The following is a 15,206-nucleotide window of genomic DNA, read 5'->3' as shown; positions in this document are numbered from 1 at the left end:
TTCAAATATACAAATGAAAACTCAGGCGAATCGTTCATTGATATATTGAACTAGGCTTAAGCGTATTGAAGATTAAATTAAGATTATGAATACAAATCTATGTATATCATAGAGCAAGGATTAAACACTTTGAGAGAAATTATAAAAATTAAAAACCTAATTGTTTACTGTTTTTCCTCGTCACAATTAAATGATTACTTTTTGCTTCCCTGTAACTTGGATATATTGGTTAACTAACACTTATGTCATCGATGTCTTCCTGACAGTGGCTACAAAAGAAACCAATGGAATGATTAAAGTCTTTAATGTAATACATACAATATAGAAATGTTATAAATACTAGAAAGGTGTAATAAGTTATCAAAGGTACCAGGATTATAATTTAATACGCCAGACGAGCGTTCAATAGTAGACCAAGGCCACAATTATATGGATTGAAATAGAACATGGCGTCTTAGCTTTTAACCGATTTTTTTATGACTGTCCTATCTACATTTATAGTCCAATTCAAAAAATATAGGTCAAGAATACTGATAGATTAGAAAATTGATGACCATGACCTTATATAGACATCAATAATTGTATTGTTGTTAGAATGTTTTAAACAGGACTGAATAAAACTTTTTCTCAATTTGTTTTGATAAAATATTGGTATAAAAAAAATATGTTAATAGGGGACGAAAAATAGATGTTATGAATATGAATTAATCGCTACAATTATGTGCTGGTGGACGATCAGTTATCGAATTAATCCGTTGAGTTAAGCTTGTTAATTTACGAATTCTTAGTTACTGGGATGAGTTAAAAATATGTACTTATATCTGATAAATTATGTATATAAGTTACGTAATATAACACTGCACTTAAGAATGCAACTCCCTTTTTGCATAGTTTTTACAGTTTGGCTGTTTTCATGTTTATATGTTTCAATCTCCCCAAACTAATGATAACGAGCCTGCTCAAAATGATTTTCTCAGAAATATTTGTTTAGTATGGATACAATTCTTTGTTTTTATTACAATCACTCAGTTGATCTTGCTGCTGTAGTTCCCTGAGGGTGCCACCCATACAAAGGTCAATGAGATGGCACTGATAAGATCAGAATGGCCAATTCCCATTGACAACTTTAAGTTTATAAATCACAATGGTTAGTTAGGAAAAAGAAACTTTGGGCAAAAATATTGCAGACAATTATATCTTTTCTTCTCTGATTGTTTGCTGTTACTGTCTGTTCTTTTAGTCTAGTCAAAATAGATGAAAAATGTGGCCAACCTAAAAAATGCAACAGAATTATTTTTGGTATTCTAAAAGGTTTTCTTTGTAACATACTAAAAGTCTACCAAGATATCTTATTGGGAAAATGGATTTTTAGGGTGAAAAATAGCAAAATTTGACAAATATAGTGAAAAACTGTGAAAAGCTTGATAAACAGTCATTTTTGATGATAAGAATCTCAAATCAAAAGATTTACATCAGGTTATACAGTGTTTATGAAATAAAATAATTAATCTATAAACATGAAATTTTAGGTGAAAACATCTGTTTTTTGTTGGAATTTGAGATTTACAAAGCGTGAATATAAATATTGGTAATATAATAGAAGTTCATTTGATAGTTCAAAAAAGACAAATACCTTTATTCTAATCATTCCAAAACTTCACAGCAAAACTTAATTGGGTAAATAATGATTTTTGGAAAAAAATAGCAAAATCATCAAAAAATCGTTAAAAACTTGGAAAAACATTAATTTGGAATTTTAACTGTTTTTAAATCCCTCCAAAAATAGAAAAATGCAAATTTTAATAGAATAATAATCAGATCAAACAAAATTCATTGTAAAACATATTTGAAAATAACTGATTTTGGGTGAAAAAAAAGCTAAATTTTGCCCAAAATTGTCAAAAACTGCCAAAAAAAATGATAAAATTCATAGTTTTCAGAAATCAATTAAGATGTTAGTGAAAATTATTTTATATTCTTTATATGAAAAAGTGCAATGCTTGAATTCATACTATATTAACCAACAAGAGATGTTAAGTGAAAATCAAAGATTTGTTGACCATGCATAATGAGAGGTAAAAAGTCTCATTGACCGAAACGGATAATGATTTAAAAGTAAATGACAAGATACTTTGAAACAATTCTTTTTAAGAATACTTCATAGTTTTCTGTATATATGCAACAAATATCTTTTTATAAGTAAAGTCAGATTCAGCAATGGGAACAAAATTAGAACAACTCAAACCACAATATTCACCGTATCCTACCGAAAACTTTTAAAGATTTTGTCTACAGACACATCATTTGGTGTTGCAGTTTAGCTGACAGTTGCATCTTATAACGGTAAAACTTTTATCAGGTGCAGGTGCATCAAAATTGGACGAAGTTTTCCTCGTGAAATTTCCCAACCATAGTCAGCATGGCCTGTAGGATCTATGTCTATTTCTTCTTACATCCATTTTTGGCACCGATAATACACTCGCAGACTATGAAATTGCCCTGAATCGGATGCTTCTTCTCCTGCTTTGATGATATCTGCTTTAATAAAGTATTATTCATTATAACTTGACATGCATTTTCAGATATTCTTAGATAAGTGTTTTTAATACATGTCATTTGCCTATTAAAATAAGTATAGATGATGATTATAGAATGCAAAAAGAGCAACAAATTCCTTCCCAAGAAATCCGTTAGACTGTTCTAAGTTCCATATTTTCATTTTTTTTTTCATCTTCTTATATTGTGCAAATATCTTTGGTTTGTGCTTTGTCTTAAATAGTCATAGTAAATGGTGAAGATATGGATCTATTGGTGTTACTTATTCATCATGTTAATCAGCAGTGCAAAAGGGTTATTTTTAAATCTGATAAAATGGCAATCAACCAAAAAAATGTAAATACGGACCATAAGGATTTCTTGGAGAGGATGTCTGTAATTTGTTGCTCTTTTTGCATTCTATAACAGGTTGGGACTCATCATCTAGGCTATTTTGGAATAAAAATAAACTTAACCAGAACTATTAAGATCAAGTTTTCATGAGTAAGGCTTCATTAATGCAGATATCATCAAAGCAGGAGAAGAAGCGCTCACATGTTTATAATATGGATGACTTCCTCTGAAAGGACTTGACATTCTTCTCTGGAGAAAATTCAAATCCATAGTAATTACTGAAAACACATTGGTTCAGGTGAAAAGTTAACCACCAACATTACATTCAGGCAATTTCATAGTCTTCGAGTGTATTATCAGAAGAAGTTGACATACATCCTACAGACTAAGGTTGGGAAATCAAACATGGAAAACTTTGACCAATTTGATGGAACTTCCACCTGTAGCTGCTAAGCTTCTTAACATTATGAGATGCAACTGTAAACAAAACTGTGACACCAAGTTTTGCTTTTTCTAAGATGCTAAGATCTGTTATTTAACTATTTGTTTTACAATAAATTTTGTTTGATCGGATTATAATTTTATTAAGATTTCAATTTTTCTATTTTGGAGTGATTCAAAAACAGTTTAAACTCCAAATTGGTGTATTTCCAGTTTTTAATGATTTTTTGATGATTTTACTATATTTTACCCAAAATTACCATTTACCCAATTAAGTATTGCTGTAAAGTTTTTGAATTATTAGAATAAAGGTTGTTTTTTTTTTTGGCTTTTTTGAAACTATCAAATGAACCTCATTTACCAATATATTCTATTTCTTGTCCTGTTGGTAATCAATTCACGCTTTGTAAATCTCAAATTCCAACAAAAAACGGATGTCTTCACCCAAAATTTCATGTTTATATGAAAAAAAATTCATAAACACTGTATAAACTGTTGTAAAACTTTTGATTTGAAATGATTATCATCATAAATGAATGTTTAACAAGCTTTTTCCAGGTTTTCGCTATTTTTGACAAATTTTTCACCCAAAAAAATGCATTTTCCCATTCAGATACCTTGTTAGACTTTTAATATGTTACAAAGAAAGCCATTTGGAATAAAAAAAATACAAAAACAAATTCTGTTGCAATTTTTTTTTAGGTCAAATGCTATTTTGACTAGACTATTTGTGTCTGTGTTTTTTAACCGTTCGAGGGTCAAATACTGTTTTCTAAAATGTATATTACGGTTTGCATGCACTGATCTAACATAGAATTAAAAAAAAATACAGAGGGCATGCCTCAATTAACCAGTCTCGCTACTCATTAAATATAACATGCATTTTATGTCATATAATTTGACTGTTTTATCCGATTACATTACGATCAGAACTCTAAAAGTTGGTTAAATAGTACTATCAAATCACCTGTAAAAGTTACTAGAAACAATTATTTTTGACCGACTAAATTTAATAATTCATAATTATCCAGTTAATATGATGACACATGTGATTAGGTACATAATACATAGTGTTGATTTTAATTTTAATCATAAAATATGTTGCATTTGTTATCCATAGTATGTCACGTTACATATGTACTTAAAATATAAAATAATCCTGATACAATAAAAAAAATAAATAAGGAGGTGTGATATGATTGCAAATGAGACAACTATCCATCCAATTTCTACAAATGTCGTTTAAAAGTTGCTATGTATATGTAGTCATAGTTTATTTCTTTCAATTTAGCATTTAAAGACAATAATGGCAGAACATTCAGTATAATAAATTAAATAACACATAACTGAGAGGGTGATAGAGCCGATTGTTACTGAGTCCTAGATAATATGTTTTCTCGGAGTAACAATCTTCTCAGCAATGCATTATTCCTATAAATTTCTCATAGACAAATGATTAATGTCATTTGACAGGATGAGCGAATGTGATTGCGAAAGATTATTACTCAGTTGTGTGGTGATCCTGTTATTTTATATGTTAAATCAAAATTAAACAAACTAGTTGATGCCAAACAATTATGTTCCTAGATGCTAAAAATGCATTTAAGGAAAGGTAAATTTGAAATCTTGAATGGAATTCTAATGCAGTTGGTCTGGAATTTTCCTTTACTAAAATAGTGTTCCCTTTGTTCTTTAAAATAAAGAATACAAAATGTACTAAATATATGCAGTTTCTGTTAAAACATACTAGTTTTGTGGTACTTTCTTAAAACTATTTAAATGAAAAATCAATTTGTGTAAACATGCTAACTTTTTTTAGAACTCTTCAAACCACACGCACGACCCTTAAGTTTGAGTATGAAAATGCCAGTTGGGGAATAATTACATTTATACACATGAAAACTCAGGCGAATCGTTCATTGATAAGTTGAACTAGGCTTAATTATATTGAAGATTAAATTAAGATTATTAATACAAATGTATGTCTATGATAAACCAAGAATTAGACACTTTAAGAGAAATGATAAATATTAAAAGTTAAGTTGTCTACTGTTTTATCTGTTATAAATAATTACGTTTTGCTTCCCTGTAACTTGAATTTATTGGTAAAATAAAACTATTGTCCTCGATGTCTTCCTGACGGTGGATACAAAAGAAACCCATTGAATGATTAAAGTCTTTCATGTAATATATGCACTATAGAAATGTAATAAATTATAGACAGATGAAAATGTTTAATAGTAGGCTAAAGCCACAATTATATGGATTTAAAGAGAACATGGCGTCTTAGCTTTTAACCGATTTTTTTTTACAACTGGCCTATCTGCATTAATAATTTAATTCATAAAATATAGGTCAGGAAAACTGATAGATTAGAGAATTAATGACCATGAACTTATATAGAAATCGATAACTGTATTGTAAGATTGTTTAACCAGGCCTGAATAAAACTTTTTCTCAATTTGTTTTGATAAAATATTGGGCTAAAATAGTATTGTTATAGGGAACGAAAAAATGTTGCTTTGAATATGAATTATGAGTTATCGAGGGTATCAGTTTTTACAGTTTTGGCTGTTTATGGTTAAACCTTTTAATGTTTCAAGTTCCCCAAACTAATGATGACGATCCTACTTCCAGAAACGTGCGGTATGCACGAAATACGATTTTTTAAATTACAATCACTGAGTTGAACTGATCGCTGCTGTCGTTCCTTGGTGGGGGTGGGGGTACCAGGCTCGGGCAGCCACGCTCATTGACAATTTTTAGTTAAATAAATCAATTAGTTTAGTGTACCAAATAAAATCCAGAGAAAGAATACCGCAAACGATAGTAACTGTTCTTTTCAAGCCATTTGTTGGTTTAATGTTGTTTCTGTCTGTTGATGTTATCGGTTTATCAACCTTTAAAGGATCGAATACTGGTTTCTAAACACCATATTACGGATTGCATGTACTTACCTAACTTTTTGCATTGTATTAAAAAAAACACAAAGGGAATGTCTCACAATTCATTAAATATTACATGCATTTTATGTCACATAGTTAAACTGTTTTTATCGATTACATTACGATCAAAACTCTTTTAAAAGTTGGTTAAATAATCATTTTAAAAAACCTGTAACAGTTGCCAGACAAAAATATTATTGACTGACGAAATTTAATATAAGCATTTGGCTTTTAAAAATTCTTATGTAAGTATGATGACAAATGTGATAAAGTATATAATACATATTGATGATTTTTATTATAATAATAAAATATGTTGCATTTGTAATCCATACTATGTGACGTTTCATTTTGTACTTGAAATATAAAAAAATAATCCGTATGCAATATAAAAATAAGGAGATGTGATATGATTGTCGATTAGACAATTATCCGCCATAGTTCAAATGACGTTTAAAATCGGTTACGTACTTGAAGTCATAGTCAATTTATTTCAATTTAGAATTAAAAGATAATAATGGCAGAACATTCACTATAATGATTTGAATAACACATAATAGAAGAGAGGATGATACTTTTTGTTACTCCCATATACAATGCTTACTCGGGGTAAAAATCTGCTACAATACCCTCTCAGATATGCATTATTTATATAAGGTTCTTATATTTAAAGGTAAATTTCATCAATATCATCATATGAGCGATTTGGGGGGATTATTCAGTTGTGTAGTAGTCCTGTTATTTTTGTTGTTGTTTTTTTTTTTTCATTATTAAATCAACATTAAACCAACTGTTAGAGGATATACTACAATAAACGTTCCTAGACGCTATACATGCATTTAAAGAAGGATAACTCAGAAATCTTGGAATGGAATTGTAAAGCAGTTGGAATGGAATTTTCCTATAGTTATTTTTCATTTGTTCTTAAAAAAAAAGGAACAACAAATGTACAAAATATGGAGTTTCTGTAAAAACATGCTAGTCTTGGTAAATTTAATAAAACTATTCACATTAAAAAAATCACTGTCTGCATAGACTTGAAAACTTTTCAAACTATACCCATGGAACTTAAGTTTTTGTATAGACATGTTAGTTTGGGAATAACTTCAAACTTTACACATATAAACTCTGTAAAAGCATGGCCATTTTTTTTTTAAAAAACTCTTCAACCTTTTAGCATGAAAACTCAGTTTTTGTATAAACATTCCATTTTTTTGGGAGGAAAATTCTTTTAACTACCCACATGAATACTCGGTTTATGTATTAACATGCTTGTTCTTAATGGGAAACTCTTTGAATTATACACAAAAACACATTGTCTGTATTTATGCATCCTGGTTTTGGAGGAAAGCTCTTCTAACTGTACACTAGAAAACTTAGTTCCTGTATAAAATTGATTGTTTTTGGAAAATTATCCACATAATTCTAAGATATTAAACATGCTAGTTTGGGTTGGTGGACTCTTACAATCATTCAAAAGAAAATTAGTAATAGTATTTGACTAGAAACATCCACTTTGAGTAAAACGAATGACGTTTTATCATTTTTCAAAGTTGCATTTATCATTAAATATCTAAAACCATCTAACTGAATATTGTGATTCCTCTTGGCTGCAGATGTAAGGAACAAGTCCAAAATTAGCAAAATGAATGTAATACTCTTTTATAGACTATATGCTATATATTTGTATATACAGTAAGTCTTTACAGGCTGGGTATTGATCCTTTTTTTATGATGTTGTTATGTATTTTAATGTAGATCAATATGTGACACTTTAATAAACTAGTATTTATCTTATCTTATCTATGCTGCTTTTGCTTAGCTACGTTAATCACAAGCACAATCAAATTGACTTCCCTGATTATATGTCGATTAAGGTGGCTCGTGGGTACAAAAATTTCAGCAAAAAATTGAACCTTTATTTTTTCATTACAAATTTTATTTATTACACCATTAGTTATTACTTTATGATATGCTAAAAAAATCAACCCAAAAAATCGATTCGGTTTGGCCCCAGATGACTTTTAAAATGCTTATATCATTGAAAAAGCTCCAAATTATCTCCCTTTGGTGCAAAAATGCCATTTTTTGGCATTAAATTTGAAATATCTTTTTTAACTCATCGGTGACCTATATTTTTTATTATTGTTTTCATATAAGCTGTACATAAACTAAATAATTGTAAAATTTAAGCGATTTCTGTAATTAGGTTATTTTTTTATTTCGATATTACCTCTATTTCTCCTATTAGTTCAACAAAAAAAAGGACATTAACAAAAATGTATGCTTCTTCCGGAGGCAGATTGTGAGCTTAAATGAACGGTGACCACATTTTTTTATTTCATTTTTCTTTTAAGTATATGAGAAAGTTCATTTGTAAAAAATATAGCAAAATCCTATATTAGAAAAAAAAATTGATTTATACCCAGGAGCCCCCTTTTTTGACTTGTTGAGTTGCTGTCTCATTTATATACATCCCACATGTTCTTTTATTCGTATGAAAATTCCTGGAATCTTTTTGTCGGTTAGATAGAATGACCGATACTTATATACAATATTTAAAATATGACGCATCATCAATCATAATTCATAAATATACCAGCTACCCTTAAGTTTTGATATATGAATTGACATCGTTTGGTGCACATATATTTTATCGTTATATGATACGCATGGATTGTTGGATTAACTGCATGTTTAAGTGGGTGTGAGATTTTAGATATTTGTATATGATATGTAGATCATACCCCAAATCAATATAAAGTTATCAAACGTAAATGCATTTTAATATAGGATGTCATTAAAAAGGAGGGTCATTTTTATATAAAATCTCGCAAAATTATGACCCATATTTTTGGCACATCCCCGTATACCCAATAATAAAAGGAGGGTCATTTTTATATAAAATCTCGCAAAATTATGACCCATATTTTGTCACATCCCCGTATACCCAATAATAGGAAGTTACCCCACCCCCACTCCAGTGATCGCTATAACCAATTCTTTGTTTGTGGTGGCGTGCCCGCCTATATTGCGGTGAATTTCAAACCAAATACTTGAACTTTGATAAGTGCTGCCTCTCTGCTAACCATACAACAGTTAGGATTGATACTAGATACTGGTCGTTTTGGAGTCCAGGTTATCGGACATGTCTTGTTAACTAGCATGATGAAAATCTGACTCAAAATCCGGTCAATTAAAAGTAAGGATTCATATTTATGTCATCTCGACACGTTCTTGTCCTAAACATGTATTTATTAAAAAAAGAAAAGAAAAACAAAGAAGGACCGATACACATAAGAGAGGATCAAGTTATTTCTGTAGTTTGTCTTTCGTTAATATGTTTAAGAAAGGTATCATAACAAAACCACCGCATCCCACCTAAAATCTAAACTTTTCAATTGACATTTAGGATTCATCCGAGTACTCGAGTACTCGCGAGTATCATGACCGAGTATCCGAGTACTAAATTTCAGATCTTTTGACATCCCTAATTTATTTGCCATGGTACATCAAACATTCATCCATCCATTCAACCTTTGATGCTAAATGTATGCTTTTAACAATTGAAAAGTCTTTTTTCTTTTAAGCTTGAGTGGAAATTATAATCAATTATATTAGTTGGCATTAATCTTAATATAAGAAGATGTGGTATGAGTGCAATGAGACATTCCCCCCAAGTCAAAATTTGTAAAAGTAAACAATTATAGAACAAAGAACGGCCTTCAATACGGAGCCTTGGCTCACCGAGCAGCAAGCTATAATGGGCCCCAAAAATTACTAGTGTAAAACCATTCAAACAGGAAAACCAGCGGTATGGGGTTCGTGTTCTTTATTCTTTAGTTTTCTATGTTGTGTCATGTGTACTATTGTTTGTCTGTTTGTCTTTTTCATTTTTATCCATGGCGTTGTCAGTTTATTTTAGATTTCTGAGTTTGACTGTCCCTTCGGTATCTTTCGTCCCTCTTTTATATAAGGTCTAAAAAAAATCAGAAATCTGTAAAAGAAAGATTACTTTGTGTTGTACACTTTACCTTCGTCACCTCTTTTCTCCATTTTCAAATCAATGGAGATTAAATATTTAAGTTTATATAAATGTTAAAAATAAAATAAAATAATATTATGGTTCATCATAATAGTCCAGTCGATTTGTGAAACAATTGCTCAGATTGTGGCAAAAGCATCAAATTTGGCAGAGTGTTAGTTGAGGTCATAACTAACATTTATAGCTATGGACCCAATTCAGAAAATCAAAATGGCGGCTCTGGGTGGCCATTTTGAAATCATGTCCAAAAAAATCATAAAAAATATTTTAAAAAATATGAAAAACATATTACTTCACCAATTTTGATAAACTTTTGTATATCTTATGACAAAGGATATCAACTGAGGACTATTGAAGTAGTAGGTGGCCATTTTTGAATGGTGGCCATTTTGGAAACGTAAATTTCAAATATATCACTATTCGCTATCCTATATTGTTTTTTGAATTGATACTAAAGTTTTACAACTGTTCCAAGTTGATGAAGGCAATGTAATGGGAGAATCACAAGGCAAAAGGTACTTATCCTGTTAAAGCAGATCTTAAGATCAAAATATATTTTGTCAGGAAAAACGAAAAAAGTCTAAAATTGAGTCATGGATTGAAAATAACAGTAAAATAACCAGCCACGGTTGTGATGAATTAACAAGAAAAATATGATTGCAGGAATTTTTTTCTTTCATTGTGATGAGGTATGTGACTATCATCATGAAGCCTCGACAATTATGGTCAACAATAGAGTATGTGACTGTCACTTGAACTACTAACCATTGTTCCTTTAGCAAGACTCAGTGCTGGAGATTAATATTTCAGGAGCAGATATCATGCTAAATGTTTGTTAAAACTGCACGACAGGGCAATTAGACAGAATTCGAGACACAGAAAAAAGTCAAGAATCTGTTATCCATGGAATGGGGCTCGCCAAATTGATAGAAAACAGTGACGGCTCTCACTATGGAACAGATATTGTTTTAATATTTAAAATTGATGATATTGGTAAATTGTACAGTAAACGTTCTTAGTAAATATGAGTTGTCATGGAAGGAATGATTAACACAACACTTCTCAAAATTGAATACTAGCTGCCATAAATGATATGCAAGCACACATGAAAGTTTGCGTCTTTCTCCGGATTCTCAACGAATATGTTGGGGAAGTTCTGAAATAGGTTTACAGGGACATTCAATGTAGGCTTTCCAAATGAATCAGTTCCACAATCTTTGAGACATCTTACTCTCTATCTGAGGACTGATAAGTTGCAGTTGTATCCTTTCAACGACGATTTGCACAATTGAACAATTATAGCTGAGAAATGGTAAGTCTTGTCTGCCACTCAACGATATATCTGAGCTGTGTCTTGATGTTTGGCCATCCTGTGTCATTTTTACTAAGGAAACTTATGTCTGTTGAACTGATTCGTGTTAACACCTGTTATTGAGTGTCCTTATAAAGTTATTCTTAGTATCAAGCATATATATTTTGCCTGCTATGGCTATGGTGATGCCTCTATTTTTACCTTTTTTTATTAGGTCTGTTTCAGAGCTTCACGATAAAATTTGTTGAAAATCAAGAGCACTAATTTATCTTGCTTGTATGCTTATAGATATCCTATAGCAGCTATATTACAATTTTGTTTACTGCTTTGTATCAGTTCTTCCTTCCATGATAACTCCAAGATCTTCCAGGCGTTTACTGTACAATTTAGCGTGATCTGCAAGCTTGGAGATAGGTACAATATCTCTTCCAGACCGTGTGCCATCAATGTCTTTCATTATTTAGGAAAGCACAACTCCAAGGATAAAAGATTCCTGGCTTTCTATCTGTGTCTTTTATTCTGCCTATTTGCTATGTTGTCAAGTTTTATCAATCAGCAAGCATGATACTAGTGATTTGTCATCTCCAGCTCTTACTTTGGCTAAGGGGATATGTCTTGTAGTACAAGTGCACAGTCATGCCCTATTTATGTCGATTTGAAAATGTCGATGTATCATGGAGATCTTCAGATACATCACCACAGAAAAAATACATTGCAGTCATTGTTCTTTTTGATCCAGTTCCACTTTACAGTGTCTGGTTACTTATTGTTTCCTTTCAATTGGCAACTTATCTTCAACATCAGAAGTATGTTTTCCCTTTTGCTGATGAAATATTTTGAGGTCTGAAAATTTGTTTGACATGGTTTGTACCATTTTGCCTTGTCATTCTGGAGGGCTTCTGCAGTTCCATAGCCCTCATTCAACTGTTTCGAATTGAGCGAAAGGAAAACCAATTCAAGACCCAACATCTTCGTATGCTTGCATCAAAAGAGTGATTGCCAGCTCAAATGTCTATGACTGTTCTGTTTGTATCTGCTTGGTATTGCAAACCCTTACATGTCCTCTCTTGCCGTTTCACACATTCCTTCCAGTCTAATTGCCCATTATGTTTTTCTTATATCTAGTTCCAGTGTTTTTGAAATCTACAATTTTGATCTTTTAAAAAAAAACTTTCGGTCATTAATTATATAATATATACGTAATTTCTGTTTTAAAAAGTAACTTAGGCAAACGTGTAAGTAACAGAAATTTTGAAACTGATATCTTGATTTTGAAAACATGTGCATGTCTTATCTGAGCTCTTTGTGAATATCCAATATAAATTAGTAAAAAAAAGTATGAATGCAAACAGTGAATTGATAAGATTAGCGAATAATGATATATTTGAAATTCATGTTTTCAAAATGGCCATCATTCAAGATGGCTACCAAAAAATCAATATATATGAAGTCCTCAGAAGACAGTCCTTGTCAATTGTGATGAATATACCATATGACTATATAATAATTTCCTGCAGCAAGCGCTTAACTTATAAGTCAAAGTGAACACGGTTACTAAGGAATTGCAAATGTGTAAAGGCAGTATTAAGTTGTACTACTTTATGTTAATGTGGATGACAATGTGATAGAATATGATAAACAGAGTGTGGTTTGACAAAACATGTATATGTACATTTCATTTATTGTTAGATATTGTTAACGTCAATTGAGAACATTTGAGCAGTTGATGTTCTTATAACATTACTTGTATGATATAAAATTCATTATGTCTGCAATTAAGGTTTTTGAAAGTTGTTTCAAATGAACAATATCAACAAAACGAATTATCCAGTAATCTGCCAACTATTATAAATGACAGGTATACAAATATTTTTTTTGCTTTATTTCTACGTATAAAGTAAAATTATCCTGTTATTCTATGTTGAACAAGCGGTTGCACGAATATTGCTTTCAGAGTAACAGTTCATTTTATGATCCTCTTCGTGTCCGCGTTTTAATGCTTTTGTACCCGCTACAAAACAGAAGAATAACTAGGGGGAGGGGTTAGGCTAGCTTTTTGTCCTGTTTATATAGCATAAGCAAATACATTTGTATATATCTTCCACGATGCATGTTTTTTTTATTATATCGAATAAGGACTACATATTTTGGCTTAAAAAAAAGAAGATTTTTCAAGATGGCCGCCATTCAATATGGGTAATATTTCCAAAACTTTTGTTCTACAAGACAATTGGATTCAGTACTGTTATTCTATCAACCAGATTTCATGTCAATATCTTTTCTAATATCATTTTCATGATTTTCTATTATCAATCTATTGAGATCAAACGGCCGCCATTTCAAAATGGCCGCCTCTTCCGCCAATTTCGATTTTCAGATTGGGCCCATAGCTTAAATTGTTGTCCATGACATTTACTCCTACTATGCCAAATTTCATGCTTTTACCACAATCTGAGCAATTTTGTCACAAATCTGCACAAATCGACTGGACTATAACTAATCATATTGATTCATTATACACCGATAAATTATACATAAAGTATTGTGATTTAACGAAATATCTCGTCTGGAAAATGGAAAAAAAAATACACTTCATGAACTTGATGCGTCAAAATTGTCTTCTTCAGATTCATTCAAATTCAAAATTGAATACCAAGGATGCATAAGTACCTAGCCATGTGAAGAGTTACATTGTAAATAATCAAAAGATAAGGCATTTTCAATATATTCAACTCGTAAACGCAATGAGAACTTTTACTATATAATACGGTTAGTGTAAAATTGAACTAATTTAAACTTTCTTGCACGGTGTTTTTTTTTACATATATTTTATCCAATGAATTGAAATCATTTAAATTGTAGAAACCACGTTCCACCCTGTATATCACCGATATAAATGAATCCGGACGTTAAAGCATTCGAGTAGAACACACATGTAGTAAACAACTAAGGTCAAGTACAAGACAATCTATACTTTTAAGGTAAGCTAAATAATTATTTATCGAATTATCGTTATAGTCAGTAGTGAGCGAACTTATTTATTGCTTTGTTTGATTTTTATTGTTTGGGGGTTTAAAATTGTTGGACCTTTTATAAGATTTTGCTTGAATATATTCTGTAATGTTTTACGATATGTTGAGTTATATTCCTGAAACGCATAATTTTGCCATCGTTTAAAACGTACGCATCATGTCTTAACTAAATTTAATGTTAAATAGTAATACATTTTTAGTATTCCGTTCCCTACATTTTATATAAAAAAAGATATCTAGAAAGTTCATTACTTTGGTTTGTAAACTAATATAGCTTTAATTGTGTTTATACAATAATGTAATATCCAACAACGGGGTTAATACTTTATGTTACCTATTTGCTTCTTTGTGGTTCGGTGCGCGTGAGGTGCGTTGAATACCTAACATTATTATGTAATAGACTCTTTTTAAAATGTAAATTACAACTATTTATTAACCAACTAAGTGCATTATTGCCAAAAGTGACTGTTTATTAAAAATTACATATTTTCTGTAATGGCCCTGTTTTTCTGTTTTTTTCTGTAATGGCCCTGTTTTTCTGT

General features: G+C 30.7%; 1 protein-coding gene across 1 annotated transcript in view; it reads left to right on the top strand.

Annotated features, from left to right (window-relative positions):
• Positions 1-14,506: 14,506 nt before the first annotated feature.
• LOC143068440 (equilibrative nucleobase transporter 1-like) overlaps positions 14,507-15,206 on the top strand; it is a 31,324-nt gene continuing 30,624 nt past the window's right edge. Inside the window, exon 1 of the mRNA XM_076242522.1 lies at positions 14,507-14,613. The gene's annotated coding sequence lies outside the window, so the exon portion shown is untranslated. The remainder of the gene's footprint in view (positions 14,614-15,206) is intronic.

The sequence above is a fragment of the Mytilus galloprovincialis genome, chromosome 1 (assembly GCF_965363235.1).
Source record: "Mytilus galloprovincialis chromosome 1, xbMytGall1.hap1.1, whole genome shotgun sequence".
NCBI classification, from domain to species: domain Eukaryota; kingdom Metazoa; phylum Mollusca; class Bivalvia; order Mytilida; family Mytilidae; genus Mytilus; species Mytilus galloprovincialis.
Note: the sequence above shows the minus strand (reverse complement) of the source record. Positions and strands in the feature narration are given on the sequence as shown.